The sequence below is a fragment of the Capra hircus genome, chromosome 14 (genome assembly GCF_001704415.2).
Source record: "Capra hircus breed San Clemente chromosome 14, ASM170441v1, whole genome shotgun sequence".
NCBI classification, from domain to species: domain Eukaryota; kingdom Metazoa; phylum Chordata; class Mammalia; order Artiodactyla; family Bovidae; genus Capra; species Capra hircus.
The window spans coordinates 1,097,373-1,120,280 of record NC_030821.1 but is presented as its reverse complement, the minus strand read 5'-3'; the positions used below and the strand labels follow the sequence as shown (position 1 = coordinate 1,120,280).

The 22,908-nt window shown below is 48.9% G+C and overlaps 1 long non-coding RNA gene across 4 annotated transcripts; it reads left to right on the top strand.

Annotated features, from left to right (window-relative positions):
* On the top strand, positions 5,362–9,146 carry LOC102176344. Of its 4 annotated transcripts, none has more exons than XR_001296514.2 (4): positions 5,362–5,672; positions 6,690–6,769; positions 6,873–6,997; positions 7,309–9,146. It is a non-coding gene; the product is annotated as an uncharacterized LOC102176344 (long non-coding RNA). The 4 variants fall into 4 exon arrangements; XR_001919113.1 differs by having other exon boundaries at positions 5,640–5,709; XR_001919114.1 differs by lacking the exon at positions 5,362–5,672 and adding an exon at positions 5,815–5,916.

Below are 22,908 nucleotides of genomic sequence, written 5' to 3'. Positions count from 1 at the left end.
ATTGCAGGTGAATACTTAATTGCTGAACCACCTGGAAAGCGCGTTTAGGTTAGGCCTTTATGAAAAAGTATATTCTCAGTAAGGTATTTAGGATATAAAGAGGAGGGGTATTCCTGACAGAGGAAATGGCTTGAGTGAACCAACATGCAACAGAATGCTAGGTCTCCTCTGGGAGTAGCGAAAGTCCAGTATGGCTGGTTCTTAGGGGGTCTAACAGGATGCCGGGGGACAAGGCAGGAATACCGAGTCAAGAGATGCATGATCACAAAAGTTGATCAGACGAAGACTTTTGAGAGGGAACACTGAGTGCTCTTAATAGCTGCTAGGAGGTGACAGGCATTCACTAGAAAGACAGGGAAACCAGGGCATATGGCTGTCCTACCTATGGCGGGGTCCCAGTGGGCCTTAAATGCCAAGCTAAGTAAGATATCTGAACTTCATACCCAGAATCTTAGAATCTTGGAGTTGATAAGAAATGTTAATGCCCTCCAGCTTGGCCACCCCATCCCTACCTCTGCAACTTTCCCTAGAATATTTATCAAGCCTTTGTTTAAACATCTCTGTGACAAAGAACACACTGCCTTGGACCAGCTGTTAGAAAGTTCTTCATTGTACCGAGCTGACGTTTATCTCCCTGTATCTCCCACCCATTTGGCCCATGGCTGCCATCTTGGACAGACAAGCACAGTCTAAGCTTTCTTCCAGGAGAGCGGAAGACGTAGAGACAGCTGAAGAGGCTCCCTGGACTCCTCTGCGGGTTAAACGTCCTGCAGCCGTCCTTACAGCACCACAATGTGTGGTGCTCCTTGCGTTCCAGCTCCTAATGAGCTTTGAAAATGCCCTTCTCTTCTCATCTGCCTGCTACCATCTTGGTTGGAGCCACCATCCCTTCTTGCTTATACCACAGTGATTCCTCCTAAGCCGTTTCCCCCCTCTTCTTTCTCTCTCTCATTGACCATCCCTCCAACTCATTGTCTATATTGATCTTTCCAAAACTGATTGATCTTTCCAAACTATGTTGATCTTTCCACAAAACTGACTGTGACACTGCCCTGCTTACAACCTTCAATAGCTCCCTACTGCTCTGAGGGCCAGTCAGAGCCTCGCAGCATGAAGTTCTAGGCCCATCCACCTCTCTGGTCTGTCTCTCTCCTCCTCCCCACTCTAGGTGCACGCCCCTCCCTCAGTTCCTTGCACAGGATTTTCGTCCCACCGAAGTCACTTCACCTACACGTGGAATCTTCTTCCCTCCACCACCTGTACCTCGATAACCTATACTTCGCTTCTGGGTTTCAATATAAACACTGCCTCTAAAAGTTTACCCTGATTCCGCTAAGTCTGAATTCAAAACCCCTTAAGTGGTTCCTCAGGGACCTAAGCTTCCCCTAGTATAGCAAGTATAACATCGAATTAAAATCCCCTGCTTGTTCATCTAGCACCTTCCCTATACTGTGAACACCCTGAAAACAAGTCTGTTTTTTAGCACCATGATCATCAGTATCTAAGCACAGTGACTGGAACACCGTGTGCACATACATATGTACGTGTGTATACATATATATATTTAACAGCATGGACGGATTTTATGGATTTTTCTATAAGACGTTACGGAAAAACTTGAACGAACTTTTTGGCCCATCCAATATATGTATACATGAATGTGTACACATATGTATATATACACATACACACATATATACGTACTATACACACACACACACACACATATATATATATAATTTTTCCATAACATCTTACAGAAAAATCCAAATGAACTTTTTGGCCAGCCCAATATATGTGTTCAAAAAAATGTATATATATGGCAACCCACTCCAGTATTCTTACCTGGGAAATCCCATGGACAGAGGAGTTTTGCAGGCTACAGCCCATGGGGTTGCAAACAGTCGGAGACAACTTAGCAACTAAACCACCACCACACCACATACATACATGTGCTCAAAAAATGCTAATGAGTTCATATCTAGCACCCAGAACTAGATACAATTGTTCTAAATGTGGTCTGCATAACACATATTAGAGTGACAACTGCCTTACATGTTCTATATTCCATACCTCTTTTAATAAAACCTAACATTATTTTAGCAGAAAATTTCATGATTGATTGTATTGTCCATTTAAGTCCCTACACCGTAAGTATATGAAGCCACCACTTCCGTCTTTTAACTTTCCTTCTTCTGTGCTCGAGCACGCGTGCTCTCTCTCTCTGAGTCACACACACAATAATTTGCAAGTGATTTTGGCCATGCACAATACATTTTGCATCTATTTTTGCACACTCCTGACAAAGATAAAATATCAAAGTGTACTACAACTTATTGCTAACTTCTGGATTCCTAATCCTTAATTAAGCCTTGTCTCTGAGCAAACATGAGTAGTGTACTATGCCTTCCTGGATATTAATATTGAATAAAACAGGAGTGGAGATGGACCCAGGAGCACACCTTCTAAAGAGGTCCATCTGCCGATCGGCTATGCTTTAGTGAATGCGTTCGGACAGTCATTGATCCAGCCCACACGCATACTTCTAACGCAGGAGCACATCATGAGATGTGGGCCCTTCCTAAAATCACAGTTTTTTAATTGATTAGGTAAACTGAGTATAATTACGTTTCAGATGTTAATCCTTTCATAAACTTTATTTTAGTTATCCTTTTTTAATAGATACTGAAACGGTCGCTCAGAGAGAAAGTCATGCAGCTCACAAGTGCTCGAGCAGGGACATGACCTCCAGCGCTGTGACTGCAGGTTCAATGGCACCCAGTCCACCGGGACCCTCCCAAAAGAGAAAAGGTGCATTCTTGGGACAGCAGTGGGCTCCTGGTGACCACCACCTACTCTCCCAAATGCCTGCTGAATGAATAACGTCTTTGATTAGAGATTCTGAACGTGAGGTTCATGACCATGCCAGAGGGCCCAAGAGTAGGCTTGGACGAACCTCCTGAAAGTTTACAAAAAGTACCATGTGATGTATATGACACGTTTTTTTCTAAAAGGTAATGTATGTTTGAATCTCACAGTAACGTACTGTGTCTCCAAAAGGTGCAAAGAACAGTTTGCAGTTAAATAGCTCCCTATTAGAATGTCACTGTCACTCTGTCTATAGAGTTCTGAATGCACGTGTTTCTTTAGAAAATCAAACTGAAGTTTTTCATCTCTAGTCTCCAAAGCCTCCATCACTCTAGCAGGCCTCAGACACCTCATCTGCTGGTCCCTTCAGAGCCTTGCTTCTGGTGTCAAAACATGCCAGCTTGATTCTTTGATGTCAGTTTATCAAAGGGCTCTCTTAGAGGCCCACTTTGAGACTCCCCTGGCCGTCTGGGGGTTGGAACGTTGAGCTTCTAATGCAGGGGGCACAGGTTCAATCCCTGGTCAGGGAGCTAAGATCCTACATGCTGCATGGCCAAAACAACAAAAGAAGTCCACCTCACTTGGGTTATCTCAGACACCCAGAGAGTTTACACCTTCACTTGTTAAATACTTGGAAGAGTGTGCCTGTCCCTGATTATCAGGGTTGACATTCATTCTTCATTCTTTACATGTTCTATTATACATTGTATCTCTGTCACCTTATTCATCACTTGAAGATCATTGTCACTGACCACAACTGCACAAGAATTCACATAAATACACTGCGTGCCCCCCCGGGTCCAGAGAACAGGCTCAAAGGATGCGAGGACAGACAGAGCTGATCCTGCTCTCAAGGAGCCTACAGACCAGTGGAGGACAGACAAGCAAGCAGACGCTTGCAACAAAGAATGGTAAATGCTCTGACAGAAGAGATGAGGAAGCTCTGGGAGAAAAGGAGAGGACCACCCACCCTGCTGGAGGGTAAGGAGCTGATGGCCTGGGTGGTCTCCAGGAGAGGGGCTGCCAGCCGAGTCTAAGAAAAAACAGAAGTCAGACCAGACCCAAGAGAAGGACATGGAGGAAAGTCAGGGTGAGGAAATAGCTTCACATGCCTGAATTTACACACTGCATGAGTACGGTGTGCATCACACGTGCATCATACATGGAGAGGGAGTGGGTGGCTGCTAAGAGATCACACTGAAGACAGAGGTAAAGGGCAAGTCCAGAGCTCCCGTGTACATCAGCACTGTTCTCAAAGGAAAAAACAGGAACCCACTGTGGACTCTTCCAAACAGGTCTGCGTGATCGCACTGCATTTTGGAAAGACCATTTGATACAGGACGGTGACAAGACAGGGCGCCCGGGGGTGGGCAGTACCGGTCTCAAATGAGACTCACAGAAAGCTGGGACCGGAGTCAACGTGGGGCGGTCCTGACTGACACTGAACAGTGGGAGCTGGTCTGGAGACACCGGCGAGTGCGCAAAACCCGTGAGACAGGGAGGGGGACAGGACTTGGGGACTGACCAGGTGTCACGAATGAAAGGGGATGATGGCTCTGTCCAGGGTGACTCTGTCCTGTCTGGCCTGGACGACGAGGGACCCCATTTGAGCGGTGGACAATGGCAGAGGAGCGGGCCTGGGAGGGGAGGGGAGGAGACAGTCTGATTTCGTGGACTTGAAGAGGCTCCGTGAGACCGCAGAGCGGAGAGACCCTGTAGAGAAGGGTGGCATTTAGGAGAAAGACCCAAACGGGCTACAGATGCGTATGAAGTGGAGGAAGCCATAGGGGTAGATGAGGTATCCCAGGGAGACCAAGGGAAAGACAGAGAGCAGAGGGACACGCCGACACTGCTGAAGGGAGGCAGTCAATGGTGACAGGTCAGAGGGGCCCAGGAGGCCGGCATCAAGGGCTCCGGGACAGTAAAATTCTTCAGAGAGAGGATGACCAACGCTCACAATGACACAGAGAAGCCCTGGGGACGGCCCAGGGCAACAGACTGCACGGTTGAGCCCCGAGAGGCCTCTGGTGCCCCGGCAAAGCTTCGTCCTCAGAGGCAGAGCAGAGGCCCCTCCGCGCGGCCTGGGCCCGAGCGCGGTACTGCTAGTGGTGCAGAGGCGGCCCGCCGGCGCAGGAGCCGTGAGAGACCCAGGTTCGAGCCCGGGGCCGGGAAGACGCCCTGGAGGAGGACACGCAACCACTCCCGTGCTCTCGCCTGGAGAACCCCGGGGCAGAGGGGCCTGGCGGGCTGTGGTCCATGGGGTCTCAAAGAGGCGGACCGACGGAGCGGCTTAGCGCAGGAGGACATGGAGATGGTGAGTGTCACCCGCTCTTTCAAGAAGGTGGGTGGCAGCCATGGAAAGGCGGCGGGCACGAAGCGCGGGAAAGAACACCTACTGGCTGAGGAGAGGAAGGGCGGAAACGCGACAAACACCTACGGACTGAGGAGAAGAAGCGCGGAAACGAGACAAACACCTATTGACTGAAGTGAGGAAGCGCGGAAACTCGACAAACACCTACTGACTGAGGAGAGGAAGCGCGGAAACGAGACAAACACCTACGGACTGAGGAGAGGAAGCGCGGAAACTCGACAAACACCTACTGGCTGAGGTGAGGAAGCGCGGAAACGAGACAAACACCTAATGACTGAGGCGAGGAAGCGCGAAAACATTGACTGGCTGAGGAGAAGAGCACGGAAACGCGAAAAACACCTATTGACTGAAGTGAGGAAGCGCGGAAACTCGACAAATACCTACTGACTGAGGAGAAGAAGCGTGGAAACGAGACCAACACCTACTGGCTGAGGTGAGGAAGCGCGGAAACTCAACACCTACTGGCTGAGGTGAGGAAGCGCGGAAACTCAACACCTACTGGCTGCGGTGAGGAAGCGCGGAAAGGCGACAAACACCTACTGGCTGCGGTGAGGAGGACGGTCCGTCGCTGGCCCCGCCGGCCGGAGGGGAACGACCTCCACGCACGCCGGGGCTGCCTCCCCCTCCGCGTCCTTCCGGGCGCCAGCGGGGCTTTTGTTCCCCTGCCCTTATCGGAGGTGAACCTTGAAAGCGAAACCGGGCGCGTGGCGGCCGGCAGCCCCGACCCCCGCCGCCCTGGCCCGCGTCCCGCCGCGCGCGCTCGGGCTCCGAGGCGGCTCGGCCGGACCCCGCGGCCCCAGCCCCGCTCCCGGAGGAGAGGCCCCGCTCGTCCCGGGAGAGGCGCAAAGGCCCGGCTCGGGCGCGGACCCGGCCTGTGGAGGGGGCTCCCCCGCCTCCGGGGCCGAGCGGAGGGCCCCCGAGGGCTTCGCCGCACCCGGCGGCTTCCAACGCAAGCGCGGCCTCCCCGCCCCGCCCCGCTCCCGCAGGCAGCGCACGAAGCGCCCGGCCGGCCCCAGGACGCAGCGCCGCGAAGCCCGAGCCCGCCGCGCCCGGGGCGCCGCCGCCGGGGCCCGCGGCCGGGTCTCCAGAAGCGGCGCGCGCCGGCGCACCCCGCCGCGCCCGGGCGCCCAGGCTGGAGGCGGGCCCCGCTCGCGCCCCGCGCGGGGAGGCGCCGGAGCCCGGCCCGGCCCGGCGCCCACCTACCCGCTCGGCGCGGCGGCCCATGCTGCTGCGGCCCCGCGCGGCCCCGCCGGCCCTGCCCCCGGCCGCCCGCCCGCCTCCCGGCCTCCCCGCGCGGGGCCGCCGGCCCGGGGCCCCGGCGCCCATTGGGAGCCGGCCGCCGGCGGGACGCGCGCGTGACCTTTGCCTGGAGCGGCCCCGCGGGCGCGGACGGGGCGTCCGGCGGCCGCCGCCCCCAGCCCGACGCGCCGGGTTACTGTTTCTCTTTCAGGGAGACTCCATGGGGTCTGACTTGCCATTGCTCCTGCATCCGGCCCCGGCCTCTCCCCGGGTTTTCCTGCCGCGCGGTTGGTGAGTTCCCTGAATTAGCATTTCCAGGTTAAACGCGGGCAGTGCCTCCTATAAGGTCCTCTCACACTCCGGGAAATAATACCCCCATTATCTCCCCCTAAAGCCTGCAACAGTTGACAAAGAGCTTTGGACAATCAGCCTGTCATTTGACCTCCCAAACAATGCCAGGAAGGCTCTCCTACGACTGCCATTCTACACAGAAGGAAAAAGCCGCTCCAGAAAAATAAGGTATCTGCCCAATCAGCCAACCAGAAAGTGAAATCTGCGGGGGGCTTTTCACCCACATCCTGGGTGCACCCACAAACCACCCACCTCCCTACTGAGTGACCCACCCCACTAACTGAATTATAACACAGAAGCACCTATTATAGTTATAATGTATAACACAGAGCAAAGATAACTATTCAACATTCTAATTTTTGGATTATAAAAGTGTTAGAAAGTGTTTTATTAAAAAGTGTTAAAAGTTAAGGATATCCACAGATATCTTGAGTTCATAGACTACATTGTTTTATTGTCTGATTTCTTCTCTTTGCCAGCTGCTAAAAGGATGCTGCGGGAACCAGACTGGCCACTCTGAAGTGCTGGAACAAGCCCAGAGATCCCTGAGGCTGCTCTGAGTCCATCACTGGCCTTGGTCAGAGTCTTTTCCCCTCCTTTTTCTGGACGCTTCCAGATGGTGAAATACTGAATGGAAGGGGAAGGGGCTGTGAGACTGTAGAGAGCCCTGAACAAGGAGTCAGAGTACCAGAATCTTAGTGTGAGGAGGACAGCTGCGGTGTGGGTCTATAGAGATGCTCTGGAGACAGCTGGTCTGGAAAGTGGCATCACTCTGCTTTTTCCACTGAGACAAGGGGAGAGGGGCTGATACTCACACTCAGTCTGGAAGGACTGGAAGGTTTCGGCCAGGAGAAGAGGAAGAAGGACATCACTGACCCGGATAGCATCATGTCCGAAAGCTGTCCTAAGGCCTTTCTGAAAATAGTTCCTGCAGGCGAGAACAGAGGGCGTGGGAGGCTGTGACTACAGAGGAGGGTGTGGTTTGGACTCTGACCTCCTGTGTCTCTTGAGGGGATTTGGACTTCATCCTGCCGAGCCTGATGGGTTACTATGACTGGCCTGGGTTACCAGCTCTTAACACGAGGGTGCAGGAGTCACAGACTGTTTTACAGCAAGAAATGTGTATCTGGCTGGTGGTTGTGGGTATTGGTGTCATCAGACAGATACAGTTTCTTTTTTTTTCCTAGCTATAAACTGCAAGCAATGTATTTAACCTCACTAAGCCTCAGTTTTCTCACCAGTAAAATGGGGATTATGTTATGTGCTATGAGAATTAAATGAAATTATGTAGGTCAAACCCTTTGCCTTTCTTCTGACAGTGACAAGTAGCTACTGTTATCCTTGCAAGTACTTCAATGTGTGTGACCACAGGGCTGCCATAGGATAACAAGGAACTGCCTCCCTTCTGATGCCTTCCCTTCTTCCCTTTATGCTTGCTTGGCTTTTGACTCATTAGAATCCTGCTTTTTTCCTCCTTCTCGACATCACTTCCTTCCTTAATGTCCCGGTCTAGACTTTAATGTCAGTTTCGATCTTAACTCGCTCTCCTGCTCAGTTTGTTCCTTTCCCGGTCCAGCCAGGGTCAGACCATCTCCAAAGCCCCAGCATTGTGCTCTGCGAGAGCCACACAACACTGCGTAGCGTGTCCTCTGGCCCCAGCACCTGCATGCTCTGCAGCCGTGGTGTGGGGCCCGGCCCTGCGGACGCCTTATACGCAGCCCTGACCACCCCCCCGCCCACTCCACGGTCCTTCCCACCCCTCAGAACCCGGAGCCCGCTCCTGGCCGCCTTTCTTTCAGCAGACAGGCTCCTCTTCAGCAGCAGAGATCACAGAAACTAGCAGGAGGGAGCTCTGCTTCCTGTCCTGGCACCGAAAACTGTATGTCCAGTCTCCATTCTGCATGCGACAGAATCCCTCTCTTCTCAGGTCTTCTGGAACATTCTTTCATCAACCATCCCCTTAGCTTTCAGTTTCTTCTCTACTGATTTCATCACAGTCTATAAACACATTCAACTGTCTCCCACAGAGCATGCTCCATCTTTCCTAATATCATCTGAATACATGCCTATTCTTTTTAACAACGACACACACACACCATGTGTCCACTGTATAGAACACACTTCTCAGTGGATCTTCCAAGCCCAGTTCCTCCTTTAGAACCAAGTTTTAAGTCACCTCTTCAAAGAGCCTTTCCCTGACCAGCCAATCCAGGGAGTGTCCTCTCCCTCGTTATCAGCTGTCAGCCTTCTTCACTTTGGCCACATCCTTTACCCCGTGTAAATATTTCCTGAATAAAGAAATGAATGGATGAATGGATGATTCAAAGAATGGGATCACTGAGCTCCTGCCTCTCTTGCAATCCTCTTCCCCTGGGTCCTCCTCACAGCATCTGTTATCTGGGTGTACAAGGCAAACAAGCCCTGCACTCATGGCTCTAAGCTTCTGCATGATATCAGCTCTACCAAGATCACCCACACAGCTTCTCAGCTGCCTGAGGCGTTTCCCCGCTGCTGGACTCCCAGGAAGATCTGGTATCCTCCACAGTGTCCCCAGAGGACTCCCTCTTCTTGCGTGTGTCCCTGGTAGAGTGGTCATGTTGCTGCCAGCAGCTGTGTCGTGATTCGTTTTGACTTGGAAACAATTGCTGCGTTTTATTTTTTGTTTTGGGTTTTTTTTAACAGCCACATTGAGCTATAAATCACATAACATACAGTTCCTCAATTTAAATGGTACAAGTCATGGTTTTTAGGGTATTCACAGAGTTAACCATCACCAAAATCAGTTCTAGAACATGGTTGTCCCTCCAAAAAAAAAGAATGCGAAACATTGTAGCGGTTCAGTTCAGTTCAGTCGTTCAGTCGTGTCCGACTCTTTGCAACCCCATGAATCGCAGCATGCCAGGCCTCCCTGTCCATCACCATCTCCCGGAGTTCACTCAGACTCAACGTCCATTGAGTCTGTGATGCCATCCAGCCATCTCATCCTGGATTGTCCCCTTCTCCTCTTGCCGCCAATCTCTCCCAGCATCAGAGTCTTTTCCAATGAGTCAACTCTTCGCATGAGGTGGCCAAAGTACTGGAGTTTCAGCTTTAGCATCATTCCTTCCAAAGAAATCCCAGGGCTGATCTCCTTCAGAATGGACTGGTTGGATATCCTTGCAGTCCAAGGGACTCTCAAAAGTCTTCTCCAACACCGCAGTTCAAACGCGTCAATTTTTCAGCGCTCAGCCTTCTTCACAGTCCAACTCCCACATCCATACATGACCACAGGAAAAACCATAGCCTTGACTAGATGGACCTTAGTCGGCAAAGTAATGTCTCTGCTTTTGAATATACTATCTAGGTTGGTCATAACTTTTCTTCCTAGGAGTAAGCGTCTTTTAATTTCATGGCTGCAGTCACCATCTGCAGTGATTTTGGAGCCCAAAAAAATAAAGTCTGACACTGTTTCTACTGTTTCCCCATCTATTTCCCATGAAGTGATGGGACCAGATGCCATGATCTTTGTTTTCTGAATGTTGAGCTTTAAGCCAACTTTTTCACTCTCCTCTTTCACTTTCATCAAGAGGCTTTGTAGCTCCTCTTCACTTTCTGCCATAAGGGTGGTGTCATCTGCATATCTGAGGTTATTGATATTTCTCCCGGCAATCTTGATTGCAGCTTGTGTTTCTTCCAGTCCAGCGTTTCTCATGATGTACTCTGCATAGAAGTTAAATAAGCAGGGTGACAATATACAGCCTGACATACTCCTTTTCCTATTTGGAACCAGTCTGTTGTTGCATGTCCAGTTCTAACTGTTGCTTCCTGACCTGCATACATATTCCTCAAGAGGCAGGTTAGGTGGCCTGGTATTCCCATCTCTTTCAGAATTTTCCACAGTTTATTGTGATCCAACAGTCAAAGGCTTTGGCATAGTCAATAAAGCAGAAATAGATGTTTTTCTGGAACTCTCTTGCTTTTTCCATGATCCAGCGGATGTTGGCAATTTGATCCCTGGTTCCTCTACCTTTTCTAAAACCAGTCTGAACATCAGGGAGTTCACGGTTCAGGTATTGCTGAAGCCTGGCTTGGAGAATTTTGAGCATTACTTTACTAGCATGTGAGATGAGTGCAATTATGCGGTAGTTTGAGCATTCTTTTGCATTGCCTTTCTTTGGAATTGAAATGAAAACTGATCTTTTCCAGCCCTGTGGCCACTGCTGAGTTTTCCAAATTTGCTGGCATATTGAGTGCAGCACTTTCACAGCATCATCTTTGAGGATTTGAAACAGCTCAACTGGAATTCCATCATCTCCACTAGCTTTGTTTGAAGTGATGCTTTCTAAGGCCCACTTGACTTCACATTCCAAGATGTCTGGCTCTAGATTAGTGATTACATCATCATGATTATCTGGGTCGTGAAGATCTTTTTTGTACAGTTCTTCTGAATATCTTCTGCTTCTGTTAGGTCCAGACCATTTCTGTCCTTTATCGAGCCCATCTTTGCATGAAATGTTTCCTTGGTATCTCTAATTTTCTTGAAGAGATCTCTAGTCTTTCCCATTCTGTTCTTTTTCTTTATTTCTTTGCATTGATCGCTGAAGAAGGCTTTCTTATCTCTTCTTGCTATTCTTTGGAACTCTGCATTCAGATGCTTATATCTTTCCTTTTCTCCTTTGCTTTTCACTTCTCTTCTTTTCACAGCTATTTGTAAGGCCTCCTCAGACAGCCATTTTGCTTTTTTGCATTTCTTTTCCATGGGGATGGTCTGGATCCCTGTCTCCTGTAGAATGTCACGAACCTCATTCCATAGTTCATCAGGCACTCTATCTATCAGATCTAGGCCCTTAAATCTGTTTCTCACTTCCACTGTATAATCATAAGGGATTTGATTTAGGTCATACCTGAATGGTCTAGCGGTTTTCCCTACTTTCTTCAATTTGAGTCTGAATTTGGCAATAAGGAGTTCATGATCTGAGCCACAGTCAGCTCCTGGTCTTGTTTTTGTTGACTGTATAGAACTTCTCCATCTTTGGCTGCAAAGAATATAATCAATCTGATTTTGGTGTTGACCATCTGGTGATGTCCATGTGTAGAGTCTTCTCTTGTATTGTTGGAAGAGGGTGTTTGCTATGACCAGTGCATTTTCTTGGCAAAACTCTATTAGTCTTTGCCTTGCTTCATTCCGCATTCCAAGGCCAAATTTGTCTGTTACTCCAGGTGTTTCTTGACTTCCTACTTTTGCATTCCAGTCCCCTATAATGAAAAGGACATCTATTTTGGGTGTTAGTTCTAAAAGGTCTTGTAGGTCTTCATAGAACCGTTCAACTTCAGCTTCTTCAGCATTACTGGTTGGGGCATAGACTTGGATTCCTGTGATATTGAATGGTTTGCCTTGGAGATGAACAGAGATCATTCTGTCGTTTTTGAGATTGCATCCAAGTACTGCATTTCGGACTCTTTTGTTGACCATGCTGGCTACTCCATTTCTTCTGAGGGATTCCTGCCCATAGTAGTAGATATAATGGTCATCTGAGTTAAATTCACCCATTCCAGTCCACATTAGTTCGCTGATTCCTAGAATGTCAATGTTCACCCTTGCCACCTCTTGTTTGACCACTTCCAATTTGCCTTGATTCATGGACCTGACATTCCAGGTTCCTATGCAATATTGCTCTTTACAGCATCGGACCTTGCTTCTATCACCAGTCACATCCACAACTGGGTATTGTTTTTGCTTTGGCTTCATCCCTTCATTCTTTCTGGAGTTATTTCTCCACTGATCTCCAGTAGCATACTGGGCACCTAATGACCTGGGGAGTTCCTCTTTTGGTGTCCTATCATTTTGAATTTCCTACTGTTCATGCGGTTCTCAGGGAAGAATACTGACAGCCGTTAATCATCCACTAATGACTCCCCAGTCTTGCAGTCCTAGATGACTGCCAGTCTACTTCCTGTCTCTATAGATTTACCTGTCTTGGACATTTCATGTAAATGGAAACATACAATACCCGTTTGTGTGTGTGTGTGACTGTCACTTTCTTCTGCATCTGAAGGCTCACTTGGCCCCAGGACGCCTTTCGCGTTGAATCAACATGGCAGAACGTGGACTCTGTAGCGTGGTTTGCTCCGGAGAAGAAACCAGAGCAATGTTTCTTAAATCACGTCACGCACAGCATCCTGGTAAATCATCTGAATTGCTGAGCTGGAGCAGGAGGCTCAGGCTTAGCTAGCCCTGCCCTCGCAGGAGGAAGGGGAACAGGCAGACTCCAGGCGGGCTTGCCTGACCTCCTGTGCCATGAGGACCCGCGCCGAGGACAGACTGCCTGCGTCCACCTGACCTCTACGTGTGCGAGCTGTCACCTTCAGTCCCGGCTGTGCTCAGTCGTGTCTGACTCTTCACAGCCCTGTGGGCCGTAGCCCACCAGGCTCCCCTGTCCATGGGATTCTCCAGGCAAGAACCTTTGGTGGTTTGCCATCCCTCCTGCAGGGGATCTTCCCAACCCAGGGATCAAACCCGGGTCTCTTACACCTCCTGAATTGGCAGACAGGTTCTTTACTGCTATCCCAGCTAGCTCCTTTCTAAGAAGAGGATATAAATAATCCTGTCTTATAAGCAGCACATTGTAGGATTGTAATAAAGATTAAATGAGAAGATATATGGCAAGTGCATAGCACAGCGCTTGGGAGATTATAAATGCCTGAGAAATATTTACAATGTTGTAGTTGTTGATGTCTGACCACAGCTGTTTTCATACTGTTCCTCTAAGTAAAATTCAATATGGAAAGAGGGTTCTGCTGCTTTACAAAAGTAATTCAAACCATTATTCTAGGAGAGCTTCACACACCATGTGGAGATCCCCCGCCAGATGGTCATGTGCGTTCTGCTTGATGAAAGCAGGGACGGTGGGGAGCTGAAGCTTCAGCTGAAGAGCAACTGTTAGTGGAAAGTTGCGGGGGGCAGGTGGGTGGAGATGGATTGGGCTCAGTTGTCACCCTGCGGCATGTGGGATCTTAGTCCCCCGACCAGGGATCAAACCTGTGTCCCCTGCACAGGAGCATGGGCTGTTAACCTCTGGCCCACCAGGGCTGTCCCTGACTTCCCCTGCTGTGCATGGCCTTTCCTGCACGTCTGGCAACCCTCTGTACCGATGCTGCACGACCATCTTTCTCTCGCCTTCCTCCCGTCTGTGACGGGACAGCCCGTATACACGCCCGTGGGCCCGTGTCCCGCCGCCCCTGTGCCGATGCCTGCGAGTAGCTGAAACACAAAGGGCCTTTTGTTTATTTTTTTGAGTGTTTAATGGTTTTTTAAAAATTTATTTACTTTTTAATTGAAGGATAACTGTTCTACAGAATTTTGTTGATTTCTGCCAAACATCAACATGAATCAGCCATAGGTATTTCTCATTAACAGCTCTGGGCTTAGCATACAAGGCTCATCCCTCCAATTTTCAGATATATATTGAAAACCTACTATGAGCTGACATTTCAAAATGCAAAGACTTCATAGAAGCCTGGGGTTATCACACAGAAGAATCTTCAGACGAGGAAATGAGACCCAGAGAAGGGTGTATCTCATTAAGTTTCTCTAGAACCTGAGAGAGGAAAACATTAGGGATTAGAGTCCAGCTCTTCCTGATACCTTGCTCTTTCACGGCAGGGATTTTTCTCCTTTTGGTTAAAATAGCAGATTTTCCGAGTGTCCATGTCGATCCCAGACTCCCTCACCATCTCCTCCCCCCATTCTTGCCCCAGCAACCATAAGTTCATCCTCTAAGTCGGATATGTACACTCTGCTAGATTTAGAATGGGTAGCCAACAAGGTCCTACACAGGGAACTCCGCTGAGTGTTAAGTGGCAGCCTGGATGAGAGGGGAGTGTGGAGGGTAAATGGAAAGATGGATTTGTGTGGCTGAGTCCCTTCTCTGTCCAAATGTCACAGCACTGTTAATCAGCCATACTCCAATATAAAATAAAAACTTTTTAAGAAATTAATAAAAATCAAGAGACCTAAAAATATAAAACAACAGATTTTTGAACATGATTAAAAAACTAGAGAAAATGTGAACGATTATTTTGTTCATTAATGGTTTTTCCAGACCAAATGCTAGCCCTCAAGCACCCCTGAGTTGGAGCCAGAGGACATGAACACAGACCAAGGCCAGTCTGCAGTGTGGCTGATTCCATTCCTGTCTGACTCCCTGTCCGCCTCACACCCACCCTGCAGGCTCACGTTTCACCCGCGCCAGGCCAACCAAGGGCCTGTAAAAATTTAACTTGGTGCGATTGCACAACTGTGAAAGCTCAAGCTGCTTTTCGGGATAATGAACGAGATTCTTCAATTGCCTCGTGAAAAAGTTTCCAGGGGGAGGCCAAACAGCACAAGCTGTCACAAACGTCGGTGTCCTCAGCACAGGTGAGGTGATGATACCTCAAAAGGCCGAAGGGGACACGCATGTGGGCCTGCGTGGGGGACTCAGAATCCTGTGCTGTTCCTCTGTCTGCTCCTTTGCTGAGTTTCTATTGTTAAGAATCCTTTTGGAGGGGATAGATGTGTCTGTCGCTTTGAATCAGGCTTACATACACGCATATGTCCCCGCTTTGTACTTCCTTCCCCTTCAGGCCCCCACAGAGCGCTGAGCAGGGCTCCCTGTGCTCTCCTGAAGGTTCTCACAGTTATCAGCTTACACATAGTATCAATACTACGCAGGTATCCATCCAAATCTCCAAATTCCTCCCACCCTCCCACGTTCCCCCTTAGTTCATATATTTGTTCTCTACGTCTGTGTCTCTATTTCTGCTTGGCAAATAAGATCATCTATACCATTTTTCCAGAGGCATATGGCCAAACTCATCAAATTATATACATTAGATATGCACAGATTTTTAATATCAATTATACCTCAGTTCAGTTCAGTCGCTCAGTCGTGTCTGACCCCATGAATCGCAGCACGCCAGGCCTCCCTGTCCATCACCAACTCCCGGAGTTCACTCAGACTCACGTCCATCGAGTCAGTGATGCCATCCAGCCATCTCATCCTCTGTCGTCCCCTTCTCCTCCTGTCCCCAATCCCTCCCAGCGTCAGAGTCTTTTCCAATGAGTCAACTCTTCGCATGAGGTGGCCAAAGTACTGGAGCCTCAGCTTCAGCAACATTCCTTCCAAAGAAATCCAAAGAAATGGACTGGTTGGATCTCCTTGCAGTCCAAGGGACTCTCAAGGGTCTTCTCCAAAACCACAGTTCAAAAGCATCAATTCTTCGGAGCTCAGCCTTCTTCACAGTCCAACTCTCACATCCACACATGACCACAGGAAAAACCATAGCCTTGACTAGATGGACCTTAGTCGCAAAGTAATGTCTTTTGAATATGCTATCTAGGTTGGTCATAACTTTTCTTCCAAAGAGTAAGCGTCTTTTAATTTCATGGCTGCAGTCACCATCTGCAGTGATTTTGGAGCCCAAAAAAATAAAGTCTGACACTGTTTCTACTGTTTCCCCATCTATTTCCCATGAAGTGATGGGACCAGATGCCATGATCTTCGTTTTCTGAATCTTGAGCTTTAGGCCAGCTTTTTCACTCTTCTCTTTCACTTTCATCAAGAGGCTTTTTAGTTCGTCTTCACTTTCTGCCATAAGGGTGGTGTCATCTGCATATCTGAGGTTATTGATATTTCTCCCGGCAATCTTGATTGCAGCTTGTGTTTCTTCCAGTCCAGCATTTCTCATGATGTACTCTGCATAGAAGTTAAATAAGCAGGGTGACAATATACAGCCTTGACATGCTCCTTTTCCTATTTGGAACCAGTCTGTTGTTGCATGTCCAGTTCTAACTGTTGCTTCCTGACCTGCATACACATTCCTCAAGAGGCAGGTCAGGTGGTCTGGTATTCCCATCTCTTTCAGAATTTTCCACAGTTTATTGTGACCCACACAGTCAAAGGCTTTGGCACAGTCAATAAAGCAGAAATAGATGTTTTTCTGGAACTCTCTTGATTTTTCCATGATCCAGCAGATGTTGGGAATTTGATCTCTGGTTCCTCTGCCTTTTCTAAAACCAGCTTGAACATCAGGGAGTTCACGGTTCACGTATTGCTGAAGCCTGGCTTGGAGAATTTTGAGCATTACTTTACTAGCATGTGAGATGAGTGCAATTATGTGGTAGTTTGAGCATTCTTTTGCATTGCCTTTCTTTGGAATTGAAATGAAAACTGACCTTTTCCAGTCCTGTGGCCACTGCTGAGTTTTCCAAATTTGCTGGCATATTGAGTGCAGCACTTTCACAGCATCATCTTTGAGGATTTGAAACAGCTCAACTGGAATTCCATCACCTGCACTAGCTTTGTTTGAAGTGATGCTTTCTAAGGCCCACTTGACTTCACATTCCAGGATGTCTGGCTCTAGATGAGTGATCACATCATCATGATTATCTGGGTCTTGAAGATCTTTTTTGTACAGTTCTTCCATGTATTCTTGCCACCTCTTCTTAATATCTTCAGCTTCTGTTAGGTCCAGACCATTTCTGTCCTTTATCGAGCCCATCTTTGCATGAAATGTTCCCTTGGTATCTCTGATTTTCTTGAAGAGATCTCTAGTCTTTCCCATTCTGTTCTTTTCCTCTATTTCTTTGCACTGATCGCTGAAGAAGGCTTTCTTATCTCTTCTTGCTATTCTTTGGAACTCTGCATTCAGATGCTTATATCTTTCCTTTTCTCCTTTGCTTTTCACCTCTCTTCTTTTCACAGCCATTTTGCTTTTCTGCATTTCTTTTCCATGGGGATGGTCTTGATCCCTGTCTCCTGTACAATGTCACGATCCTCATTCCATAGTTCATCAGGCACTCTATCTATCAGATCTAGGCCCTTAAATCTGTTTCTCACTTCCACTGTATAATCATAAGGGATTTGATTTAGGTCATACCTGAATGGTCTAGTGGTTTTCCCTACTCTCTTCAATTTGAGTCTGAATTTGGCAATAAGGAGATCATGATCCGAGCCACAGTCAGCTCCTGGTCTTGATTTTGTTGACTGTATAGAGCTTCTCCATCTTTGGCTGCAAAGAATATAATCAATCTGATTTTGGTGTTGACCATCTGGTGATGTCCATGTGTAGAGTCTTCTCTTGTGTTGTTGGAAGAGGGTGTTTGCTATGACCAGTGCATTTTCTTGGCAAAACTCTATTAGTCTTTGCCTTGCTTCATTCCGCATTCCAAGGCCAAATTTGTCTGTTACTCCAGGTGTTTCTTGACTTCCTACTTTTGCATTCCAGTCCCCTATAATGAAAAGGACATCTTTTTTGGGTGTTAGTTCTAAAAGGTCTTGTAGGTCTTCATAGAACCGTTCAACTTCAGCTTCTTCAGCATTACTGGTTGGGGCATAGACTTGGATTACTGTGATATTGAATGCTTTGCCTTGGAGACGAACAGAGATCATTCTGTCATTTTTGAGACTGCATCCAAGTACTGCATTTTGGACTCTTCTGTTGACCATGATGGCTACTCCATTTCTTCTGAGGGATTCCTGCCCATAGTAGTAGATATAATGGTCATCTGAGTTAAATTCACCCATTCCAGTCCATTTTAGTTCACTGATACCTAGAATGTCGACATTCACTCTTGCCATCTCGTTTGACCACTTCCAATTTGCCTTGATTCATGGACCTGACATTCCAGGATCCTATGCAATATTGCTCTTTACAGCATCGGACTTGCTTCTATCACCAGTCACATCCACAGCTGGGTATTGTTTTTGCTTTGGCTCCATCCCTTCATTCTTTCTGGAGTTACTTCTCCACTGATCTCCAGTAGCATATTGGGCACCTAATGACCTGGGGAGTTCGTCTTTCAGTATCCTATCATTTTGCCTTTTCCTACTGTTCATGGGGTTCTCAAGGCAAGAATACTGAAGTGGCTTGCCATCCCCTTCTCCAGTGGACCACATTCTGTCAGACCTCTGCACCATGACCCGCCTGTCTTGGGTTGCCCCACGGGCATGGCTTGGTTTCATTGAGTTAGACAAGGCTGTGGTCCTAGTGTGATTAGATTGACTAGTTTTCTGTGAGTATGGTTTCAGTGTTTCTGCCCTCTGATGCCCTCTTGCAACACCTACCATCTTACTTGGGTTTCTCTTACCTTGGGCGTGGGGTATCTCTTCACGGCTGCTCCAACAAAGCACAGCCACTGCTCCTTACCTTGGATGAGGGCTGTCTCCTTACCACCGCCCTTCCTGACCTTCAATGTGGGATAGCTCCTTTAGGCCCTCCTGTGCCCGCGCAGCCACTGCTCCTCGGGTTGCTCCTTCCGGCCGTAAAGGTGTTTTTAAAAAAAGAAACTGCTTCCTCACTGAGTCAAATCATGGTCAGCAAATCCACTGTTCTCTCTCTGACTAACGTGGGCTTCCGGCGAGAAAGAGTAAGAGACTCCAGTTCCTGCCTGGCTCCCCTCAGGCTGTTGCTTAGCTTCTCTCTGCTCACGACAGTGCTGATTCTGATGGATGCCACTCCTTAAGACCAGGCCTCCGCTTCCTCTCAGAAAGACCCTGACAATTCCTCTTGACTCCAGTTTGGAGTCTTCAATCTCCCTTCCAAACTGCGGTTGGACAAATCAGCCTAAACATCGAACCTGAGCTAATGCCTCTGCTTGGTGCCCTGCAAGGCTTTCCACTGCTGCAAAATGAAGTGTCAACTCCTCAACCTCACTGAGTGATAATCTGGTCAGAGTTGCTGGCTGTTGACAAAGGTTTCAAGCTAAGGATTCTAGTTAGCTGGATCCTGGTCCATGTTGCCCAAGCCAAGCCGTGCGCCCAGCCCTGGCCATTCTGCCTCAGAGCCAGGAAGGGCTGGGGGTGCCCCGAGGACCTGCTGCTCCCTGCTGGCGGTGTATGCTTACTAGCCCCTCTGCCTGCTTCCTTCTTGGCCTCAGCATGGTGACCCCGCCTACTTAGCATCACGGAATTCCCCTCTGTCTTGCTGTTGACTCTACCCATGTTCTCTTTCACATTATTTTCTTCACCTGAGTAAGTTTTTCTCCTTAAATGGCACCTTCCCTGACCCTCTTGGATTAGGTTAGGAGTCATCAGCATGGAGAAGACTCTTGAGAGTCCCTTGGACAGCAAGGAGATCAAACCAGTCAACCCTAAAGGAACCCTAAACAAGTCAATCCTGAATACTTATTGGAAGGATTGATGCTGAAGCTCCAACACTTTGACCACCTGATGAGAAGAGTTGACTCATTGGAAAAGACCCTGATCCTGGGAAAGATTGAAGGCAGGATGAGAAGGGGACAACAGAGGATGAGATGGTTGGATGGCATCACTGACTCGATGGACCTGAGTTGAAGCAAACTCAGAAACCCACTGGAACATTCAGGCAAGAGATGATGAAGATGTAGACCTGAATTATGGCAACGGAGATAAGAAAGCAAATTTTTTTTTAATTGCAGACAAAAAAATCACTTGGACTTGATTAAATATGGTTATAAGGAAGGGAGAAGAATCAGAGAAGGTCCCAGGGTTTCTAGCTTCAGCACCTGGGTCACTGGCAGTGTCATCATCTGAGCTCAGAACTATGAAGATAGTGACTTCACTTTAAGATGTATTCAGTGTAAGATATGGACTTGGCTAAGAAAAGGACTTACCTCTGTATACAGTTTTGGTCATACCTCATACATAATAGGTGCTTAAAACACTTCTTGAAGGGAATTGAAGCTGCTGTCCATCCTACCTGTAGAATTTTCAGTATCTACTTTCAATTGTCTTTTGTCAGATTCCATACAGACTCATCCAACCATAATGCTCTCATGTCACCCATATGACAAGCTAAGAAATCTCACCCCCTGGAAACTATGACTAAGAAGTTTTACTGCAATAATAATTTTCACTAAGTGGTGGAAGGAGTCGGGGACAAGGGGTATTTACGAGAGCAACCACAAATCAGTCCAGGCCTACACTTGGCTTTCGATTTCCCTACAAATTTCAGAGAAGCCATAAAAAACTGGAGCGAAATCTGGTTGGTTGATTAGAAACATGTGAAGGAACCCCAACCAGGCACGTGTTTCGCATTTCCTACTCCAGAGCTTGCCAAGTATTCATCTGCGTCCTCCCGGTGTTATTCCAGAAAGCGTCACCGCTCCAGCTGGCCTTTTGGAAGGACAGGGCTGGGTCAGGAGCGCACCCACAACCCGGGCTCCCCTGGAGACGGGAGGGCGAGCCACGTGGAGGGGGGCCGCTCTCCCCCCGTCTCCTCAGCCCTGCTTCCCGGGGCTCCCCTGGGGAGGACAGGACGAGCCACGCGGCCGGGCAGACGGAGGCCGCTCTCTCCCCATCTCCACGCGGAGGGGGGCCGCTCTCTCCCCGTCTCCTCGCCCGGCTCCCCTCCGAGGACGAGCCACGCGGGGGGAGGCCGCCCCCCATCTCCTCGCCCGGCTCCCCTCCGTCCCCTCAGCCCGCCCTGCTCACCTCGACGGCAGGAGAGAGCGGGAGCTTGGAGACGCGCGCCCTCGAGGGAGAACTCGGCTGCTTCCGTCTCCAGCTCTCCCTCCCGGAAAGCAGATTCCAGAACTCAACGGGAATACCCAGAAAGTCCCAAGTTTGACACCGAACTCCATCACCCGTCTGGGGTAATTTACTTAATCTTCTGAGCCGTGAAAGTGTTAGTGGCTCAGTCGTGTCCGACTCTGTGCGACCCCATGGAGCCCGCCAGGCTCTTCTCTCCATGGACTTTCCAAGCAGGAATACTGGGGTGGGTTGCCAAGCCCTTCTCCGAGGGTCTTCCCCACCCAGGGATCAAACCCGATCTCCTGCATTGCAGGCAGACTCTTCACCATCTGAGTCTCTGAGCCTTAGATTTCCACGTTTCCAAAATGAGGATAACATGACTTGCTTTGAAAGGTAAAGAATAAAAGAGGTAACTCATGTAAAACACGTACATGCATGTGACATGAACACCCCTGTCTGGTCCCTTCTTGCCCTTCCTCTGTGGGGTGACGTGCCCGAGCCAATGAGGAGCCAAGACTGTCATCAGCAGAGTCCCCACCACCCTAACCCTCTGACATCTGGTGGGAACTGGCCGGTGTGCAGCTGCTCTGAAGAGGGCCCAGGTTCATCTAGTCCTCCGGTGGCTCACAGAGCAGATGGGATGAGGACGCACCTGGCCTCCCTCAGATTAAAGTCCTCCCAGAGCACAGACGACAGAAAAGTTAATTTTGCCTGAAAGTGTCAGATCAGAGCTCATAAAAGAGGCATCCTTCCAAGTGGGCCTTAATGGATGAGGAACAATTCTCCAGGAAGGAATCAGAGACATTCATGCAAAAAAAGATAAAGGAAGAAAGACACTGAGGTGATGATGTGCTCAAGAAACCATAGCTACGGCTATGGTAGGTATGGCTAAAGGAGCAGCAATGTCAGGGGAGGGTTCAGTTCAGTCACTCAGTCGTGTCCCACTCTGCGACCCCATGGACTGCAGCACGCCAGGCCTCCCTGTCCATCACCAACTCCTGGAGTTCACTCAAACTCGTGTCCATTGAGTCAGTGATGCCATCCAGCCATCTCATCCTCTGTCATCCCCTTCTCCTCCTGCCCTCAATCTTTTCCAGCATCAGGGTCTCTTCCAATGAGTCAGCTCTTCGCATCAGTTGGCCAAAGTATTGGAGTTTCAACTTCAGCATCAGTCTTTCCAATAAACACCCAGGACTGATCTCCTTTAGGATGGACTGGTTGGATCTCCTTGCAGTCCAAGGGAAATGAAGACATCTTAAAAAGACTAGCATCATTTCATTTGGAAACATCCATCAAAACTGCAAAGAAAGGGACTTCCCTGGTGGTACAGAGGATGGGAATCCGGCCGCCAACACAGGAGACACAGGTTCCACCGCTGGTCCAGGAAGATTCCATACACTGAGGGGCAACTAAGCCCATGAGCCACAACTCCTGACCGGGCTCCAGGGCCCGTGAACCATAGCAACTGAGCTCACGCGTGCCTGCTAAAGCGTGTCAGTCCTGTCTGACTCTTGGTGACCCCACGGATCATAGCGCGCCAGGCTCCTCTGTCCATGGGCTTCTCCAGGCAAGGACACGGGAGTGGGGTGCTGTGCCCTCCTCCAGGGG